At 47.7% G+C, this 5,000-nt stretch overlaps 14 non-coding genes and 4 pseudogenes across 14 annotated transcripts; all 18 read left to right on the top strand.

The window, feature by feature from the left end:
- The first annotated feature begins 80 nt into the window (after positions 1–80).
- On the top strand, positions 81–199 carry LOC138460924 (5S ribosomal RNA). The gene has a single exon (XR_011263577.1). It is a non-coding gene; the product is annotated as a 5S ribosomal RNA (ribosomal RNA).
- Positions 200–304: 105 nt separating this feature from the next.
- On the top strand, positions 305–413 carry LOC138457591 (5S ribosomal RNA; annotated as a pseudogene).
- Positions 414–877: 464 nt separating this feature from the next.
- LOC138463913 (5S ribosomal RNA) lies at positions 878–996 on the top strand. Its single transcript, XR_011266498.1, has one exon. It is a non-coding gene; the product is annotated as a 5S ribosomal RNA (ribosomal RNA).
- A 106-nt stretch (positions 997–1,102) lies between these two features.
- LOC138464325 (5S ribosomal RNA) lies at positions 1,103–1,221 on the top strand. The gene has a single exon (XR_011266906.1). It is a non-coding gene; the product is annotated as a 5S ribosomal RNA (ribosomal RNA).
- A 106-nt stretch (positions 1,222–1,327) lies between these two features.
- On the top strand, positions 1,328–1,446 carry LOC138454113 (5S ribosomal RNA). Its single transcript, XR_011260805.1, has one exon. It is a non-coding gene; the product is annotated as a 5S ribosomal RNA (ribosomal RNA).
- A 106-nt stretch (positions 1,447–1,552) lies between these two features.
- LOC138460638 (5S ribosomal RNA) lies at positions 1,553–1,671 on the top strand. Its single transcript, XR_011263312.1, has one exon. It is a non-coding gene; the product is annotated as a 5S ribosomal RNA (ribosomal RNA).
- Positions 1,672–1,777: 106 nt separating this feature from the next.
- On the top strand, positions 1,778–1,886 carry LOC138459130 (5S ribosomal RNA; annotated as a pseudogene).
- A 463-nt stretch (positions 1,887–2,349) lies between these two features.
- LOC138463912 (5S ribosomal RNA) lies at positions 2,350–2,468 on the top strand. The gene has a single exon (XR_011266496.1). It is a non-coding gene; the product is annotated as a 5S ribosomal RNA (ribosomal RNA).
- A 106-nt stretch (positions 2,469–2,574) lies between these two features.
- LOC138464324 (5S ribosomal RNA) lies at positions 2,575–2,693 on the top strand. The gene has a single exon (XR_011266905.1). It is a non-coding gene; the product is annotated as a 5S ribosomal RNA (ribosomal RNA).
- A 106-nt stretch (positions 2,694–2,799) lies between these two features.
- Positions 2,800–2,918, top strand: LOC138454408 (5S ribosomal RNA). Its single transcript, XR_011261086.1, has one exon. It is a non-coding gene; the product is annotated as a 5S ribosomal RNA (ribosomal RNA).
- Positions 2,919–3,024: 106 nt separating this feature from the next.
- Positions 3,025–3,143, top strand: LOC138460637 (5S ribosomal RNA). Its single transcript, XR_011263311.1, has one exon. It is a non-coding gene; the product is annotated as a 5S ribosomal RNA (ribosomal RNA).
- Positions 3,144–3,249: 106 nt separating this feature from the next.
- LOC138458424 (5S ribosomal RNA) lies at positions 3,250–3,358 on the top strand (annotated as a pseudogene).
- A 463-nt stretch (positions 3,359–3,821) lies between these two features.
- On the top strand, positions 3,822–3,940 carry LOC138463911 (5S ribosomal RNA). Its single transcript, XR_011266495.1, has one exon. It is a non-coding gene; the product is annotated as a 5S ribosomal RNA (ribosomal RNA).
- Positions 3,941–4,046: 106 nt separating this feature from the next.
- On the top strand, positions 4,047–4,165 carry LOC138464323 (5S ribosomal RNA). The gene has a single exon (XR_011266904.1). It is a non-coding gene; the product is annotated as a 5S ribosomal RNA (ribosomal RNA).
- Positions 4,166–4,271: 106 nt separating this feature from the next.
- LOC138454111 (5S ribosomal RNA) lies at positions 4,272–4,390 on the top strand. Its single transcript, XR_011260804.1, has one exon. It is a non-coding gene; the product is annotated as a 5S ribosomal RNA (ribosomal RNA).
- Positions 4,391–4,496: 106 nt separating this feature from the next.
- LOC138460636 (5S ribosomal RNA) lies at positions 4,497–4,615 on the top strand. The gene has a single exon (XR_011263310.1). It is a non-coding gene; the product is annotated as a 5S ribosomal RNA (ribosomal RNA).
- A 106-nt stretch (positions 4,616–4,721) lies between these two features.
- On the top strand, positions 4,722–4,840 carry LOC138460912 (5S ribosomal RNA). Its single transcript, XR_011263566.1, has one exon. It is a non-coding gene; the product is annotated as a 5S ribosomal RNA (ribosomal RNA).
- Positions 4,841–4,945: 105 nt separating this feature from the next.
- The window catches only part of LOC138457590 (5S ribosomal RNA), a 109-nt pseudogene continuing 54 nt past the window's right edge, over positions 4,946–5,000 (top strand).

Raw genomic sequence — 5,000 nt, 5'->3', positions numbered from 1 at the left:
AGCCATTTCTCAATTGCCTTTCAAAACTGCAAGGTCTAGCCGACTAGATGCTTAAAAGTACAAAACTCACTAAGCCCAGAGCCTACGGCCACACCACACTGAATGCGCCCGATCTCGTCTGATCTCGGAAGCTAAGCAGTGTCGGGCCTAGTTAGTACCTGGATGGGAGACCACCTGGGAATACCAGGTGCTGTAGGCTTTTTTGTGCTCCAAGTTCAGGAAGTGAGCCATTTCACAATTGCCTTTCAAAACTGCAAGGTCTAGCCGACTAGATGCTTAAAAGTACAAACTCACTAGGCCCAGAGCCTACGGCCACACCACACTGAATGCCCCCGATCTCGGAAGCTAAGCAGGGTCGGGCCTAGTTAGTACCTGGATGGGAGACTGCCTGGGAATACCAGGTGCTGTAGGCTTTTTTTGTGCTCCATGATTAGTAATTGCGCAACTTCTCAATTATTTTTCAAATTTGGTATGTTTCCAAAATAATTGTATCCCGTTTTATAGCGGAAATGTTGGACAACATCATGAGGGCTGGAGCTACCTTTTTACATAGAATTAGCATACAGGTAGTGTGTTCATGGGTAATAAATCGACTTTCACATGTAATGCAGTACAGAGAATATTGAGTCCTTCAAGAGGCATGAAAGAAAACCATTATTGTGTTGATTGTTCTCTCCACCTCCCTGCAACAGACACAGGATGGATGAATTAAAGTTATCCTACCAGACATAGGAGTCCTGAATGGGCCCACCAGTCTTATATATCTCGCCTGATCGAGCCTGATCGAGCGATGAGCGTGGTATCATGTTGCAAGTGGCTGCATGGCTTAGCTTACTAAATGCAAATGCATAAGAGTAATATTCTTAGCATTCCTAGAGCCTACGGCCACACCACACTGAATGCACCCGATCTCGACTGATCTCGGAAGTTAAGCAGTGTCAGGCCTAGTTAGTACCTGGATGGGAGACCGCCTGGGAATACCAGGTGCTGTAGGCTTTTTTGTGCTCCAAGTTCAGGAAGTGAGCCCTTTCTCAATTGCCTTTTAAAACTGCAAGGTCTAGCCGACTAGATGCTTAAAAGTACAAAACTCACTAGGCCCAGAGCCTACGGCCACACCACACTGAATGTGCCTGATCTCGTCTGATCTCAGAAGCTAAGCAGTGTCGGGCCTAGTTAGTACCTGGATGGAAGACCGCCTGGGAATACCAGGTGCTGTAGGCTTTTTTGTACTCCAAGTTCAGGAAGTGAGCCATTTCTCAATTGCCTTTCAAAACTGCAAGGTCTAGCCGACTAGATGCTTAAAAGTACAAAACTCACAAGAACCAGAGCCTACGGCCACAGCACACTGAATGCGCCCGATCTCGTCTGATCTCGGAAGCTAAGCAGTGTCGGGCCTCGTTAGTACCTGGATGGGAGACCGCCTGGGAATACCAGGTGCTGTAGGCTTTTTTGTGCTCCAAGTTCAGGAAGTGAGCCATTTCTCAATTGCCTTTCAAAACTGCAAGGTCTAGCTGACTAGATGCTTAAAAGTACAAAACTCACTAGGCCCAGAGCCTACGGCCACACCACACTGATTGCGCCCGATCTCGTCTGATCTCGGAAGCTAAGCAGTGTCGGGCCTAGTTAGTACCTGGATGGGAGACCACCTGGGAATACCAGGTGCTGTAGGCTTTTTTGTGCTCCAAGTTCAGGAAGTGAGCCATTTCACAATTGCCTTTCAAAACTGCAAGGTCTAGCCGACTAGATGCTTAAAAGTACAAAACTCACTAGGCCCAGAGCCTACGGCCACACCACACTGAATGCGCCCGATCTCGGAAGCTAAGCAGGGTCAGGCCTAGTTAGTACCTGGATGGGAGACTGCCTGGGAATACAAGGTGCTGTAGGCTTTTTTGTGCTCCATGATTAGTAATTGCGCAACTTCTCAATTATTTTTCAAATTTGGTATGTTTCCAAAATAATTGTATCCCGTTTTATAGCGGAAATGTTGGACAACATCATGAGGGCTGGAGCTACCTTTTTACATAGAATTAGCATACAGGTAGTGTGTTCATGGGTAATAAATCGACTTTCACATGTAATGCAGTACAGAGAATATTGAGTCCTTCAAGAGGCATGAAAGAAAACCATTATTGTGTTGATTGTTCTCTCCACCTCCCTGCAACAGACACAGGATGGATGAATTAAAGTTATCCTACCAGACATAGGAGTCCTGAATGGGCCCACCAGTCTTATATATCTCGCCTGATCGAGCCTGATCGAGCGATGAGCGTGGTATCATGTTGCAAGTGGCTGCATGGCTTAGCTTACTAAATGCAAATGCATAAGAGTAATATTCTTAGCATTCCTAGAGCCTACGGCCACACCACACTGAATGCACCCGATCTCGACTGATCTCGGAAGTTAAGCAGTGTCAGGCCTAGTTAGTACCTGGATGGGAGACCGCCTGGGAATACCAGGTGCTGTAGGCTTTTTTGTGCTCCAAGTTCAGGAAGTGAGCCCTTTCTCAATTGCCTTTTAAAACTGCAAGGTCTAGCCGACTAGATGCTTAAAAGTACAAAACTCACTAGGCCCAGAGCCTACGGCCACACCACACTGAATGTGCCTGATCTCGTCTGATCTCAGAAGCTAAGCAGTGTCGGGCCTAGTTAGTACCTGGATGGAAGACCGCCTGGGAATACCAGGTGCTGTAGGCTTTTTTGTGCTCCAAGTTCAGGAAGTGAGCCATTTCTCAATTGCCTTTCAAAACTGCAAGGTCTAGCTGACTAGATGCTTAAAAGTACAAAACTCACTAGGCCCAGAGCCTACGGCCACACCACACTGATTGCGCCCGATCTCGTCTGATCTCGGAAGCTAAGCAGTGTCGGGCCTCGTTAGTTCCTGGATGGGAGACCGCCTGGGAATACCAGGTGCTGTAGGCTTTTTTGTGCTCCAAGTTCAGGAAGTGAGCCATTTCTCAATTGCCTTTCAAAACTGCAAGGTCTAGCTGACTAGATGCTTAAAAGTACAAAACTCACTAGGCCCAGAGCCTACGGCCACACCACACTGATTGCGCCCGATCTCGTCTGATCTCGGAAGCTAAGCAGTGTCGGGCCTAGTTAGTACCTGGATGGGAGACCACCTGGGAATACCAGGTGCTGTAGGCTTTTTTGTGCTCCAAGTTCAGGAAGTGAGCCATTTCACAATTGCCTTTCAAAACTGCAAGGTCTAGCCGACTAGATGCTTAAAAGTACAAAACTCACTAGGCCCAGAGCCTACGGCCACACCACACTGAATGCGCCCGATCTCGGAAGCTAAGCAGGGTCAGGCCTAGTTAGTACCTGGATGGGAGACTGCCTGGGAATACCAGGTGCTGTAGGCTTTTTTGTGCTCCATGATTAGTAATTGCGCAACTTCTCAATTATTTTTCAAATTTGGTATGTTTCCAAAATAATTGTATCCCGTTTTATAGCGGAAATGTTGGACAACATCATGAGGGCTGGAGCTACCTTTTTACATAGAATTAGCATACAGGTAGTGTGTTCATGGGTAATAAATCGACTTTCACATGTAATGCAGTACAGAGAATATTGAGTCCTTCAAGAGGCATGAAAGAAAACCATTATTGTGTTGATTGTTCTCTCCACCTCCCTGCAACAGACACAGGATGGATGAATTAAAGTTATCCTACCAGACATAGGAGTCCTGAATGGGCCCACCAGTCTTATATATCTCGCCTGATCGAGCCTGATCGAGCGATGAGCGTGGTATCATGTTGCAAGTGGCTGCATGGCTTAGCTTACTAAATGCAAATGCATAAGAGTAATATTCTTAGCATTCCTAGAGCCTACGGCCACACCACACTGAATGCACCCGATCTCGACTGATCTCGGAAGTTAAGCAGTGTCAGGCCTAGTTAGTACCTGGATGGGAGACCGCCTGGGAATACCAGGTGCTGTAGGCTTTTTTGTGCTCCAAGTTCAGGAAGTGAGCCCTTTCTCAATTGCCTTTTAAAACTGCAAGGTCTAGCCGACTAGATGCTTAAAAGTACAAAACTCACTAGGCCCAGAGCCTACGGCCACACCACACTGAATGTGCCTGATCTCGTCTGATCTCAGAAGCTAAGCAGTGTCGGGCCTAGTTAGTACCTGGATGGAAGACCGCCTGGGAATACCAGGTGCTGTAGGCTTTTTTGTACTCCAAGTTCAGGAAGTGAGCCATTTCTCAATTGCCTTTCAAAACTGCAAGGTCTAGCCGACTAGATGCTTAAAAGTACAAAACTCACAAGAACCAGAGCCTACGGCCACAGCACACTGAATGCGCCCGATCTCGTCTGATCTCGGAAGCTAAGCAGTGTCGGGCCTCGTTAGTACCTGGATGGGAGACCGCCTGGGAATACCAGGTGCTGTAGGCTTTTTTGTGCTCCAAGTTCAGGAAGTGAGCCATTTCTCAATTGCCTTTCAAAACTGCAAGGTCTAGCTGACTAGATGCTTAAAAGTACAAAACTCACTAGGCCCAGAGCCTACGGCCACACCACACTGATTGCGCCCGATCTCGTCTGATCTCGGAAGCTAAGCAGTGTCGGGCCTAGTTAGTACCTGGATGGGAGACCACCTGGGAATACCAGGTGCTGTAGGCTATTTTGTGCTCCAAGTTCAGGAAGTGAGCCATTTCTCAATTGCCTTTCAAAACTGCAAGGTCTAGCCGACTAGATGCTTAAAAGTACAAAACTCACTAAGCCCAGAGCCTACGGCCACACCACACTGAATGCGCCCGATCTCGTCTGATCTCGGAAGCTAAGCAGTGTCGGGCCTAGTTAGTACCTGGATGGGAGACCACCTGGGAATACCAGGTGCTGTAGGCTTTTTTGTGCTCCAAGTTCAGGAAGTGAGCCATTTCACAATTGCCTTTCAAAACTGCAAGGTCTAGCCGACTAGATGCTTAAAAGTACAAACTCACTAGGCCCAGAGCCTACGGCCACACCACACTGAATGCCCCCGATCTCGGAAGCTAAGCAGGGTCGG

The sequence above is a fragment of the Ambystoma mexicanum genome, chromosome 4p, assembly GCF_040938575.1.
Source record: "Ambystoma mexicanum isolate Mex_15411 chromosome 4p, UKY_AmexF1_1, whole genome shotgun sequence".
Classification (NCBI taxonomy): domain Eukaryota; kingdom Metazoa; phylum Chordata; class Amphibia; order Caudata; family Ambystomatidae; genus Ambystoma; species Ambystoma mexicanum.
Note: the sequence above shows the minus strand (reverse complement) of the source record. Positions and strands in the feature narration are given on the sequence as shown.